The sequence below is a fragment of the Poecilia formosa genome, unplaced genomic scaffold (assembly GCF_000485575.1).
Source record: "Poecilia formosa unplaced genomic scaffold, Poecilia_formosa-5.1.2 Scaffold203, whole genome shotgun sequence".
NCBI classification, from domain to species: domain Eukaryota; kingdom Metazoa; phylum Chordata; class Actinopteri; order Cyprinodontiformes; family Poeciliidae; genus Poecilia; species Poecilia formosa.
In genome coordinates, this window is record NW_006800142.1 from 580,348 (window position 1) to 594,965 (window position 14,618).

Consider the following 14,618-nt stretch of genomic DNA (forward strand, 5'->3'; position numbering starts at 1 on the left):
GGATGACATGAGGGTTTGTTTTTTTCCCCAGCAGAAATTTTGACAATCGGTAACCTGTCTGAAACTCCGCATAGATTAGCTTGAATCATTTTTTTCCCCATACTTTAAGTTTGTACCAAATGAACACAGTGAAAAGGATGAATGTTACATTTGTAGGCGTGAATGAAACACTCACACTTGAAATTAAACACTAAAATATCACTACCATAGAAGAACATAAAGCAACCATGTATGATGTATAATAATTGCTTCCATTTAAAACAAATATACTAAAATAACATAAGCCACCGAATATAATTATGTCATAAGGAGTATTTTTTTTATTATAATTTTCACTCTAATTTTCCTATGAACATGTCTTTCAAGCATGGGAAAAAACGTTGGAGCCAGAAGTCATAGGCTTTGTCACCTACACATCAATTTGCCCCTTCGCCATTTTGTGCCCACAATTTACGCACAGTGTTGCAGTTTGGTCACAAACTCCTTCCATGTTGTCGCCATAAACAAACCATTTTGTACCAAAGTACTTAACTACCAAATGTCTTTTTTTTTCTCTGGATAGTCATTTAGTAAATTGTGGAGATATTGTGAAATTCTTAAAGCTCATCAAATCTAATTTTAATGAAATTGTACGTCATTGTCTGAAGACTATTTTCACATTCAGATTGTGTTGTTGATCCGTGTTTGGTTGAGTTTACTCTCATGAAATAGTAATGATAAAACTACCAATAGCAATATTCTGCTGGTAGATAATATTTATGCGGGTCACATCACTGTTTCTTTACAAACAATCACGGTCATCAGGATAATCTGCTGAGGTGCTCATTTTTTAAATTTTGTCTAGCTTCTAAGTCAGAAAATATAGTTAAATCAAAATTTGAACAGTCACCGTTTGCATACCTGCAGTTAAGACCATAATTACACATAGAGCTGGCATATTTCCGAATCTTTTCCTCCCTCCACAGATTCTCTGTCAGACTCCAGGCGGGATTCTGGCCGAGTCGCTCCTAAACGTAAACATTACGACCATCAAGACGAAACATTTTGGTAAAAAAAATTTAAAAACTGACTTCAGCTGAAATCTGACGGGTGTATGAATAATTCTGGGCTGGCGTCTTCTGCAATAATTTGTGTTTCCATTGTTTGGAGCCACATTTAGGTGGATATTTTATTATGGGTCACTGCATGTTGGTCAGTTTGAATCAGTGTGATAAAGCTAATATAGTGATCTGTTTAAATAATTCAAGTAATTACTTTGAAAGGTGGAATAATGTGAATTATTTGGAAATCTATAAAATGTGACTTTTTTTTTTTACCTTTTAGATTTTTTTTTGTACTGTATTAATCCGGCGAAAACAGTTTCGTCTGCCTCGACTCAAAACCTGTAAGATGACACTGTAGTTGAAGAGTTTTAGATTTTTCCTGTCTTCCCCCCCCAACCGAAATGTATGCACCATTTGGAAAAGTGAATAATAAGTGCTTATGGCTGAAAAGTTTCATATGGAAGTTGCGATAATGTGCTAACTTTGTTTGTAGATACATATCAGTTTACAGAGCAAATAATGGATACTTGTGTTGACCCAGCGAAATGTTTCAGTGTCGCGCCTATTTCACCAGAAATTCTCTGTAAACTAAACAAAAGTAAAACGCCAGAAAAAACAAAAACAGGATGCCGTCTTTCTGTTTTTGCTGGAAATAGTTGTTTCTGTTTTTGTACAGTTGTGGTCGCGTCTAAACTTGATCTACAACAACTACAAGGCTGAACTGGAATTTGATGACTGCACCAAACTAGCTCTGTGGCTTTTGATGAAACTAGGAAAAAACGTTTTATCTCTTCCATTTTCACTTTAATATCAACGTAATGTGCTCCTTTCTAATTTGGGCTCATGTTTGTGTAATTACGCTGTTTTGATGAAATTATTTGGTGCCAAGAATAACACAACAAGCTGTTTCAAAGCAGGACTGAGACTGTAAATGTCTACAAATGTTCAAAGTCTGCATATGACTACTTTGCCTGTCTGATATCATTTTAAAATATTACATCTTATAATATTAAATATTTTTTTAAAAACATTAACATATTATGCATGTTTGTTTTTTTTCAATGTGTTAAAAAATTAATATTGTCCAAAACAAATGCTAACACTGATATATAATGCATCACTGTTTAAAAAGTCAATTATTAAAATAATTTACAGTGTAACTGGTTATCAAGATATTTTTAGGTGTCTAATTTTAAAGAATAAAATTGTTCGTGAATAAAACAGTGTTAGACGCCATAACCAAAATGCTTAAAGCTTAATATTCAAATTCATTTTCTTCTGAACCTTGTTCATAAGTTTTTTTTTCGCCGCCTACCCAGAAAGGAGACGAAAAGAACTAAAAAGAGACTAATTTTTTTTTTTTTACACCTCAACTCTTCTTTTTCTACTACTTCTTGTTTAGTGGTGGGTGGCAAACACCTTAATGAATCATTACTGCCAAAAATGTTGCCTACAGAAAAAGAAACTCATATTCTACCCATACAAATTACAGCAACTTAAAAATAAAAATATGGCCTGGTGTGTTTTACATCTCGAGTCTTTCTGAAATAAATCAAGAACAAAATGAATAAATAAATAAATACCAGTTTTCATTAGATGGAAATTACCTGATCATACAATCCAGACTGGATGCCTCACATCAACACACAGTGCTTGCTGTTGGCACAGCTCTTTCCATTTTATAGAGGATACTTCTCCTTTATGCCACCTTCAGACACTCACTAAAAAGGTGAAATGTAAACTGATAAAACGGCTAACCTGTACCGACCATCTGCAGCAGCTGATTCAGGGTCTCGGCATGCTAACGAGAGCCAGCCGCAACACCGGGCTAGCTAAAGCTGAATACAAACCTCTTCTGAATTCTTTTCTCCGACACACAAACTTTCTGAACCACAAGACTTATGACAATTATTGACTTTGGCAAATATATATATACATCCATAATACATCCTATATAAACATATCGGCCTTCCTCTTCCTCTCTGGATGCCGCAGACCACATCAGAATATCCTACTAGGATTATTTACCAAAATAAAGTAGCTGGCTTGGTCGGAACCTAACCATAATTAAACGTTACAAATTACTGTAATATAATGCAATTTTGATGATTTTAATTGCTTATATTTAATACCCTCCAATTTTTAAAAACTCTTTAGACATGCTGAGCCCCAGTTCCATACAAACAGCATCATATTACTAGAAAAATCCATTCGGTCAGTAATATATTAATTCTTACGTTATATAAATCAGCAAAACAAGGTGCAAACTTGCATGTTTGAGCTCTTTTCCTGCATCGGATGTGCTGCACTTATCATTTTGCTTAGTGACATCAAAACTTTATGCTGCACAACTTCATTTCACGACTTTACCGATGTAGAGTTTGAGATAAATTTGCTGTACTTTTCAAACATAAAAGTGTACTCATGTTGACTAAAAGATTTGACACTGAATGGTGTCGTATAAAGCGTCTGTTCTAGTTGGAAGCGTTTAAAAAGCACAATTTTAGACTGAGGTCTTTGTTCCAAGACGTCGCTGTTTATTTAGCTGGAGCAGGTCTCGTGCAGGGGCTGCAGATAGTTTGTTTAGAGAGCAAGAAGTCTCAGATAATACTTCCTCTCCAAAACATCAGTTACCGCACGTTTTGCATCCATTTTATACCCTTTTCTTTTTACTCTGTCACACATTTCCGCCCGTCCGGTATCTCCATTTGCATCAATGATGATGCATTTGAACGCACACACACACACAAGCCACAACAGGGACAGTAATGGAGGAACGAAGGCTCTGACACAGACTTCTGACAGCTGACATTTATCATTAGCGCGTCTGCCCAGGCAGGCCGGGTTGACCCAGTCAACCACTCACACACCTCCACTCATCCATCAACATCACAGAGTTCAGTTCAAGTTTGACAGACTGGGATGTACCATGCCAGATCTCTTTCTCGCTCTCTCTCTCTCGTATATTATTTTTCTCTCTGTCTCTCATATATTCTTTCTCTCTGTTTACCTAGTGAGGGAGAATTGAAATTGTGTTCAAGATGATTTTATTACCGAAAGAATGACTACAAAAAAGCAAGATATAAAAGTCTGTTTAGTGTTTTTGTTTTTTTGACTTACTCTGCTAAGGTTGTAGTTTAGAGGCATTAAGAGGAATGGTTAATTTTATTTTGTGTGTGATTTAACTTTTACCTGTACAATAAAAAGGGAAAGTATCAGTTGAGATATAAAATGGTATGGGGGGGAATGTTGGCAGCTTTAAAAATGTTGCTGTTCTTTGATGCTGGCCCACACCTTCAATTTTGCAGGGTAAAATAGCCAGAATGGAGATATTGCTTTTGTTGAAATTTTAATTATGCGTTACAAGAATGTGTTTAGGATCATATACTTCTGAGCTGTGTGCGTTTCCCAAGATGGTAAAAAAAAAATAAAAATCCTACCTGATTGTAGCTTTAATTGGTATGCGTCAGAGTGAACGTAAAAACAAGGATTGCAAAACCAAGCAGGATTTGGAGAATTGTGTTGGTGCAACATGCACATATATTATTTTTTTCACGACAACTTTTTCATTTTCCAAAACAAGTCCGTTTTTACAAATGTTTACTTACTACTTATTCAGAGTTATTATTTTGTACAAATCTTATCTAAACGAGGCTGTTTTTTAATTTGTCAACACATCTATTAAAAAAAAAAACACCAAAATGTTTAAAATCGGTATTTAAAAATAATTTTTCCCATTCTTAACACTCTGAACAACGTGGTTTGAGTTGAGCACCTGAACATCCTATTTTATATTTATTTTTTGGGACAAAATTACCACTTTTATTCATTTTTTGCAGCTCGTGCAAAACTAATATAGGCTTGCTATTGGTGTTTCTTAGCAAAAGTAGTTTATCATTATTTAAAGAAGAGTACATTGAAATGTTTAAATGCACCTTTTTTTATAAAAAAGCATTATTCAGGGTTGCCTCTGCATTTCCCAACAGGACAACATAGCACACTCTCTACACACCTCAACAGCTTAAGGGGAAAAAAGAAGTACCTACTGGAATTGCTTTTCTACAAAACTGGCCTCCTCCCAACTGTGATAACCCAGGCTGTTTGCATATCTTAATACCACAAATGACTCCTAAAATGATTCATTATGAGGTGTCGGCAATGCCAGAAAGTTTTCTCAATGTTCCGAGGAAGAATTTTCAAATAACAGACAGAGAACTTAGCGACCTTGAAATATATTACTGGTTCAGTCTTTAGTGCGTTTTCTTTTATTTCGTCTCTTTTAGATTTGTGACTGTTCTTGATCTTATAGCCGTTTTATAACATCTATTTCGGCGGTCAAACGATAATCACGACGCGGCTTTCATGTTAATATTTACTGGCATCTCCCATCGGTCGTAAGGTGGGAGTGTTGAGTTGCATCTGGCCTTTCAGGCATGAAAATAAAGTCTTTGTTGCAAAGCGTCGACTTCATGTGAACAAAACGGAATAGATTTTATTTTTTCCTCTGTCTTTGAGGAAAGCCCTACATCTATTTTGCACTTGTCAACATCCAAAGAAACCTACATCGCACTGCAGAAAGTCTCACAACTGGAAACACTCAGGAGTGTTTCCAGTTGCAAAATTATGCGAAAACCATACAGTTTAGGATCTGCAGATTTGTTTGTGCCACGGTGAGAAAGGTGAATGAAAATCCACAAACATCCATGATAGATGTTTGTGTTTTATTATTTCTTCGTAAGGAAGAATACAACAGGCCGAAAAAGTTGGTCGCAGTGAGAACTTGCTGGAGAATCACTGGCTACATTCACACGCAGGCTTATTTTGAGATCTTTCTGACCCTCCTTTTGTGCGTGAAGTGTTGTTATCTGCTCCATTCACATAAGAGCTTGGATGGACATTATTCCCAACAAATATGCTCATTTACATGCCGTCCCCCGAGGCGACTTACAGGAAATCTCAGTCCTTCAACGGGTGTGTAAGAACAACTGCGATCTGGCAGCCGGCACAGGCCCATGAACGTCTAAACCTTTTAACTGCAGCTTTAAGTTGGAGAAATCCCCTGTTGTCATTGGAGATGACTCCACTTGGGTTTTCTGTTTTACAAGATCGGTTTGAGTTTTTTTTTTCCAAGTGCACATTTAGTGGAATTAACTGGGACGTTTCTGCGCTCCTTAACCAGGAAACTTGAACTCTGTGATTAATGGCTTTCTCCCGTCTTGGTTTCCGTGCTGCATCTTCTCCCAGATGATCTCTAAGCCATAATATATTTTCCTTTTATAATACAGCTCAGACCACATTTATTTGGCTCTCCTGTTAAACGTGTGTAAATTCATCTTTTGTTGCAGTCGCACAATCTGAGTCTGAAAATCCAGCCTTTAGTTTGTATGCTGTAAAATAATTGATTTGTCCCTAAAAAAAAAATCAATCCATGAAACTAAAGTATTTTAAATTTATGCTTTACTTTGTACATTTTTCAGAAACTTCTAACTTATAATCCATCATTTTTTCTTTCACTGGAGTATAAATCTATTTCTCCTTGCCATTACCCACATTGACCAGATATTGAGTCGTACTTCTAAAAACGGGCTTGGGTTTTAAAGCTGTCTCTCCACACTTGCTTGCCTCACTTTGACTTTAACTAATAGTTTATTGGCTTGACAAATTTGTGGTACTTTGATGTAAACCACAACTGTTTTTTTTTCTTTCCAAAAATAAAATTCTAATTTACTGTCCCATATTACAATTACCCAACTCAATATGGGCTTTTAAGTTTCCAAGTATTTTATCTGGGTTTTCTCTCAAACACAAAATGAATGTCTACATTCACCACAGTCAGAACAGTTGAGGCAAATTTAGCTGTGAAAAATGGACAGCTCAATCTACAGTAAATGGGTAAATGGCAACCTACTGGTTGACCAACAAAATCCCTCCTCACCAGCCCACCACACCCATCCGCCCTTGACGACCTGTAGCCAGCAAAACAAAAGTTACACCATGCATTTTAGCAAGCAACTAATGAGCTGCGTCTGTATTCACAAGATGCCTCAGAAGGGGTTGCCAGGTTTGATCAAATTGTCCGATTCCATCTTTCAAAACAGATTCTGTTTTTTCCAGACGGGTTGTAGTCGTTTTATCCTCCTCCAGTCAGACCTTTATCGGTGCATCCTTTATCTTCTGTATTATATGATGATTCACTTTTCGTGCTATTTTGTGCTAGGCAATAAAACATGAGACATTATTGTGCTATGGGTTTATTTCAGAATAAACATGGAATCCGGCTTGATCACAACACCCACGGTTGCAGACATTAAAAATATTAATTCAGAAATTCTAAATCTTTGGACTTATTGCATAACAATAAAGGTGGTTTGCATTAGAAGTTGTGCGTTTATCACAAATTATATTTCTGGGCGTATGTTGTGCAAGTAATTTCCCTCTTTAAAAAAATCAACCTGTACGTAATTCTAATTTGTAGAGGATAATGTCTTGCACTATGTTGGCAGGTATTGATGTTTTCAACAAGGGCTTTTTCCTACAGAATAAAACCAATTTATTTCTCTCATTTCCATGTGTGAATATGAACAGGAAGAGAACATAGTATGAGATTAATACAAATGTTTGATCAATGTTGGTTTATCTATCAGTGATATGTTGTCTCTGATTTGCAAATATTGGGGAAAAAAAACTACTTTTCCCCGATCTAAATTTCTAATAGTGGGGAAAAAAATGAAGTAAATGACCCTTTTATTTAAACTGCAGATCATCGACACGTTCAAGACTAAAGCTTAAAATTTGTCTCAATTTTCTTCCATTTATGAATCATGTTGTTAATAATAGGATTATTGTTGTATAGCTGCTTATTTATATCCGTTGGAGCCAATGAAATACCTGTAGAACGAGAATAAATGTCTTCTTGCCATTAAAAACCACCTCAAATTGGCTTTTAAAATGAAAACGCATCCTTCCTTGTGGTGTTTGCAGTGACCTTTGATATGAACTAATTTTACTAATAATCATCCTACTTTTATAGAAGAAACATGCAAGCGCCGCCGCCTCTTGTCTCGGCGACGTTCTTTGTTCTCTCACCACTTCTCATCTGCCTGAACATTAAAAAGAGCCTGAAATTAATAAAGTTGTCTGACGCGGCGCTTCAGTCTCGTCGCTGATGGATATCATGTCGGCTTTGTTAACCGTAGCAGACAAATTACAGGGAGCGCATCACCCTCGCAGGCCTTGTTTGGCATTCCAGGTCCGCCATGTTTTGAAATGTATTAATGGAGGACATGCAGGCGTGAGACATTACCTGCAGGTTCAGTCAGGAGCTGCTGTCAAAACCGGAACGGGCCTGCGAGGCAAAGCCCTGTCATCACGACACTCCTCTCACACCTTCAAACCGCAGGGCGAGCTGCAATTTTCTGCCTTGGCTCTCAATGAACCAAAAAATGCGCCATGTTTGTAAAAACGATTAGGAATATTGGGGTGTATGTGAATCATGAGCTCGCCGTGTTTCTTTGTGATTTTCTTTAATTTGTTGTTTGTTTTTAAGAAGGAATAAACAGCCAGATTCCCGCTCACTGCGTTTCTTTTTCCGTGGAGTAATCGATGAAACTATCAATGCGAGCAGCACGCAAGCCGTCTCCGAAGAGTGAAGCGATCTTGTGCAATGACGGGTCCCTGCTTCTCTCGTGTATTAAGCACATTTACCCGGGCAGTTCTCTCTTCCAGTGGCAGTGACCTCCCTCCCCGTGCCTGCTGGGAATTACAGTCATTCAGTGAGTGTCTCAGCATGATGGATGACACCTGCACCCGTTGAGCAATCGCTCTCTAGTGTTGTATTGTTTTTCTTTCTCATTTTTGCGTGGGAGCGAACGGTGTGCATTCCCCGAGCCAAAACCAACCCAGATAATCATCTCATCTGCGTGATGCACGATCTTCGCTCCGTGGACGACAAATTCAGAAAATGCTGGGCAGCGGTGATACTCGTGCTACTCGTTGGCTCAGTCTCTTGACACCTGTGCACTGTGTGCAAAATGCTAGCAAGGCATTCATTCTTCTATAAAAAAAAATATTCTTATGCAAAGCCAAACCCCAATTTCTGCAGTAGGTTGGGCATAATTTGATGTTGTAACAATAAATAAATAAATCAAACTAGCGCATTTATCTCCTTGCAACTTTGTTGGCTCTGCTGCAGATTTGAGACCAAAGCATATAAATTTTGTCCCGTTTCAACCACAGACCTCAGTGTTGTCGGAAAAGGAGGATGAATGGTTTGCAATACGTTTTGCAAGTGAAAAAATCAAAACGGTTTCGTCAACAATTTGTACCCTCATTTAAAATCTTGTGCAACCAAATACTCTCAAAAGGCATCATTACACGCTGGATGCATCTGGTGATTAAATTTTGTTTAAAGTAAAGTTATGTCAGGTTGGAAAAGGATATACTACTCTTTAAACATAATAAAGAGTAGTATATCATAGTACATGGGCGGATAACAATGCTGGAAGAGAACCTACAGTTGCAAAAGATTTAAACTAGATGCACAACCCTAAACATACAGCCAGATTGGAATAGTTTCAATCAAAGCGTTACCATGTGTTATAATGACCCAGTCTTGATGCAATTTTGCAATCCGAGTCAAAACTTGAAAATTGCCGTTCACAGACATCCTCCATCAGTTCTGACCTTGGGATTGAGCTGCTCTGCGAATAAGATGTAGAAAAAAATGTGTTCTCTAGTCATGAAAAGTTTGAAACCGTTCACCAAAATCCCTCCTGCCCGTGCCTGCAGTGAAAAATGTATTTAATTGTCAGCTAATGTGTTGCAATATTACACTAAATGCTGTTTTGAATAGAGAAGTTGACTTTAATGTTCCGAGAATCCAAAGTTCACATATTGTTTTTATTATTCAGTCTGATAGATGAGTCCCTGCAGTAAATCCCTACACATGGAAACGGATTAAAGTGCCATAAATTAAGTGTCAGAAGTACAAATGAGAATAACACTAGTGATTATGCTTACGGGTTTAATCCACTATGTTCCTTAAAATACTTAGTAGTATTATCACAATTATATGGGTTTTTTATTTGACAAAGTCCTACCGCAGGCCACACTTTTCAGATTCGTATTTATAATAGATTTTAAACCCTGTGTAATGCATCTTCCATTTCCCGATTATGAGCTACTTTGTCTTGGTTTTCCACTCAAAATCTGAATACAGTAACGTTTGTGGTTTTAACGTCGGAAAAAGTCAGAAAGTGTAAAGGCACAATCTAAATATAGTTATGCATGATCTCTTTTCTCCAGACATCTCTTTGGTATTCACATGTTTACATCTTCGAGAATGCGACTCTGCGAGGCGGTGGAAGACGAGCGCTGCCTTGTAGTGCAGAGACAAAAGACTCTCAAAGTAACAAAACATCCCCACATGTCGCTCACTGATGCAAAGCGAAGCCATAAATGTCAACCAGATGGGCACGTCACTGAAAATATTAGGGTGACGAATGAGAGCAACTCGGTGGCATCGTCTTCTAAGCCGGGCCCATCAGCCTTCTCGGTTACTGGATTGGAGAGAGGGTATAGAGGCGAGTGAAGTGTGTGGGTTCACTACCACTGAGCTCTATGATTAAACGGTAGCATGTGCTGACAGCTGGAATAGAAGGGCGGTGATCCTTTAGGTCACTGTGGAGGGTATGAGCTGCCTCTCAGCAGGCCTGTGGAAATCTTGTCAGAGCCTTTCACATTTTATCACAAACTTTAGTGTTTCCGATTTTTTGCTCAGCGGGATGTTAAAATCTTGGGACGTTGCTTTAAATTCCCGAATGTTTTAATTTCTTAAAAACCTTCTAGCCGACATGCCTGCTGTTCGTTCTCCATTGTTCTCTAACAAACCTTTGAGACGTTTACATTTATAAGAAGATGAAATTACACACAACCGACTTGGTATTGTCGGTTGTGTGTAACCGACACACAACCGACTAGTTAAGTCTAGTTAAATTTAGACTTAACTAGACTTAAGTCTAAATTTAAGTCTAGTTAAATTTAGACTTATCCAAGAAGTTTGAATACAATGCATGCTATACTTTTAAGATTTTTAACTAGATAAAAAGCTACTTTTTTGTTTATTACCTTATACAGTTCAATTCAAAAATGCATTTGAAATGTGTGGCTGCAGTAAGATGAAATATGAAAAGGTTCACTGAGTTTAAATGTACTGATGCATCCTCGGTCTGTTTTAATTGCGGTTTGCAGGTGTATCAGTGTTACCATTTATCAATAAATCATGAAAAAGCTGGGATAGGAAAAGGTTCCTCTTTCTATATCATCATCTATAACTTGCTTTAGGAAAATACCCACCGTGAATAAACTTCTCTTTCTGGCTAGCTAGGGTTTTTTTTTTTCCATGTTCGTTTCATGAATTGACAGGACAGTGCCACATTGTTTTTTGTTTTTTTTTGTTTTTACTTTCATTTTGAAGGGGCACAGGAGGAAACATCTCACAGTTACAGTTAATGGCCTGAAAATATTGCGTCTGCTGCTCTGAAAGAGGTTAGAGTAGGGCTTAAACCTTCTGCCGTTTCAAATATTTCTCCAAACCTGAACAGGCTGTCAGCTCATCTGCCATCAGCTGCTCTTAAAGTGTCTGGCCTGCAAGCGCGTCACAAAGTTGCTCACGTAGACGCAAAGAGGTTTGCATTTCTGCTTGTCACCACTTGATCCTGCCACAACTAGCAAAGAGCACACTGCGCTTTCGGTCACTGTTTCATAAGAAAAAAACGGATGAGTAAAAGTTAAATGTTTGCACTGCAACGTGTGTGATTGATGGAATGAAACCTTTATTTTGTGATTCGTAGCCAGCGATGGTTCTTATCTTTGTTATGTGACAGATTCACTGAAGCCGTTAACGGTGAAGTTTTCTAAGAAAGCATTTGATCTGTTTTATCGCTACTGCGGAAGCTGTTGGGTTTTTTTTTGTTTGTTTTTTTATATTCAAACTCTGCTTCCCCATCATTAGGTGAACCTGAGCGTGTTCGGTCACCTCCCCGCGTCTTTGTGTTTGCACAAACCGATGGAGCAGGCCGACAGGTTTAGTTTCGTCATGTAATCGGATTACTTACTGAAAGATTTGACGCACCTTTTCCCCTCCGCAGGGCTATTTGTAGTGAGGACAGAAAATGATTGCTCCTATACGGTCTCGCATTTACCTTTTCAGCATGCTGTCATTAGCAACCACAGCCCGGACGAGTGATTGAATTTTGTTCGACTCTTTGCCCCACGCTGCCCCGGTTCATTAGTTCTCGGTTTTCCCATTCATACTTTAAGTAGCAACTTTAGACAGTCTTTTTTTTTCCTGTGGTATTTTGCTTGATAATTACTTCCCTTGAAAACCCCCAGAAGACACACTCTTTTATAGACAATGTGTTTAATTGGGCAAATTAGAAAGAGCCCGTATTGCACAGCAGCTGTGTACACACACATTCCCCTGTGGAATCTGCAAGGAAAGCCCTCAGAGCAGCGGAGAAGCAATGCAGAGAGAATCGGGAGTTAAAAGTAGCTCGATTGAGTCAGAGGGCCTCTTTGCCAGAGCAGTGGCTTTTTCAACACAGATGCACATAGTTTAGATTTGTGTGAAACCTCAGTCTCCAAATGATCACCAAGCTGCATCAATTCTCCAACTTCTGGCAGATTGGCTGACATATCCAGTTTTCATGCATGGTATGGTTAGCGTCATTAAATTGTAGCAAATTTCAATCCCCTGAAGAAATTTTAGAGCGCTTGTTCACAACCGAGTTGTGGCGCAGACAGCACCTGACGACAAGAAAACACTAAATTCATGACGTGAACACTAATACGGCAAAATCCTTTTTGCTTGATTTGCACTTTGAAATCGGAAAAATGGTTCACATGAGGAAAACTCCAATTTAGGTCGATTACGTCATTTTAGAGTTGGTTCTAATGTTTGACATGGTAACGTTTTGGGAAACGCCTGATGGTAAATTTGCCCTAGGAAAGTTTCTTCTGTCCGCTTGTTGCGTCCAGACCAAAAATCTGACTATTTTTATTGTTTGGTGAGGTTTGCTTTGACAGTGTACTTTTTGCAAGTGAGCTGTACCTTGTGAACGACGATTATTGCTCCCACTGGAAAAAAACGACAGAGCCAAGACAGGGCACAGAAGAAAAACAACCACGGATGACCTGTCCACAGTTGACGTTATTAAAACTGCAATGCCATTTTAAATGACAAGAGCAACTCATTCAATGCAGATTTCACTCTTTCATTTTTTTGGTAAGCAGGCTGGACACAAAATTTGTGTGTTTTGTTTTTTTTCTACCAGTTGGGTTATGTGCACGTCTGCCCAAATATTGTGGAGGCATAGTAACCGTGCAGGAGTAGCTTTAGCAGCACTGAAGGACAAATTTTTTATCATGATGGTCAGCAATGATGGCTGGAGAAGTCCAAAAAAGGTAGATGTTTTCTGTAGTTGGTTCAGATCAAGGTAGGTTTTGTATTCACATTGGAAGTGAACAGCACCAGAGTTCGTTTGGAAGTGGACTGAGACCAACTCAAAAAGTGAGTCTAGGTCTGGTTTTTTGTCCATGCCATGGTTCATTTGAGCATGTTAGCCCCTGCTTATAAAGTACAGACTAACAGAGAAACTAACTCTGAAAAAAAAATATCTTTTGAGATTTTGTTCTTTGTCATAGCATCTCTGGTTGCTGTAGATTTGCCAGCTGGATATTCAGGACTTGAACCTCCTGTTCCACCACAATCCACTGTACTGGATTGAGATCTAGTGACTTGAGGCGAAGGCCATTGGTGCACAGTGAACCCATTCAAGAAACCAATTTGAGTTCATAACACAGCTTTGTGACTTGATTCATTGTCTTGCTGAAAGTAGCCATTGAAAGATGAGAACGCTATGATCACAAAGGATGGAAAATGGTCACCAATAGTGATGAAATGCTGGTTGATATTTGGCAAGGTGAATCCATGTTTGGGGCAACCATCTGAATGTTGAATAAGATTCATGTGTGAATTGTGGCCCAAGACTCCCAAGAACAGGAGTGGTGCCTGATGTGGTTTTCTGCTGCTGTAGCCCATCTGCATCAAAATTTGACGTTTTGTACATTCAGGGATGGTACTCCACCAACGTTGGTGGTTACTTGATCTACTGCAGCCTTCTTATCCTCTTCAGCCAGCCTCCTCTGACTACAGCAAGGCATTTTTCTTCACAACCTTCTCTGTAGACCTGAGAGATGGCTGTGTGTGAACATCCCAGTGCTTTGCTCAGTTCTAGTTGGACCTTAGTTAGAAATTTGTGCTTTGTTTTTGAGATCAATTTTGGTCTCTTTTGACTAAACACCCCAGGTAGATTTGATATAAAACAAATCTATCCAAGTCTGTTGTTTTGTATAGGGCAGGGTTTATGATCCTGTGACCTGGCTGTGAGTTAGAGGGCATGTCATCACAAACTCTTTGAAATACCTTGGCATTTAATCAAAAATGTGTTGGACTACTCAAACGTCCCTCTCTCATTTCTGTGAAACGTAATGGGAGAAGACTGAAAGGGCCAGTAT

General features: G+C 38.4%; 1 protein-coding gene across 1 annotated transcript in view; it reads left to right on the plus strand.

The window, feature by feature from the left end:
• slc25a21 (solute carrier family 25 member 21) overlaps positions 1-14,618 on the plus strand; it is a 116,388-nt gene that overhangs the window by 55,520 nt on the left and 46,250 nt on the right. The window lies entirely within an intron of this gene.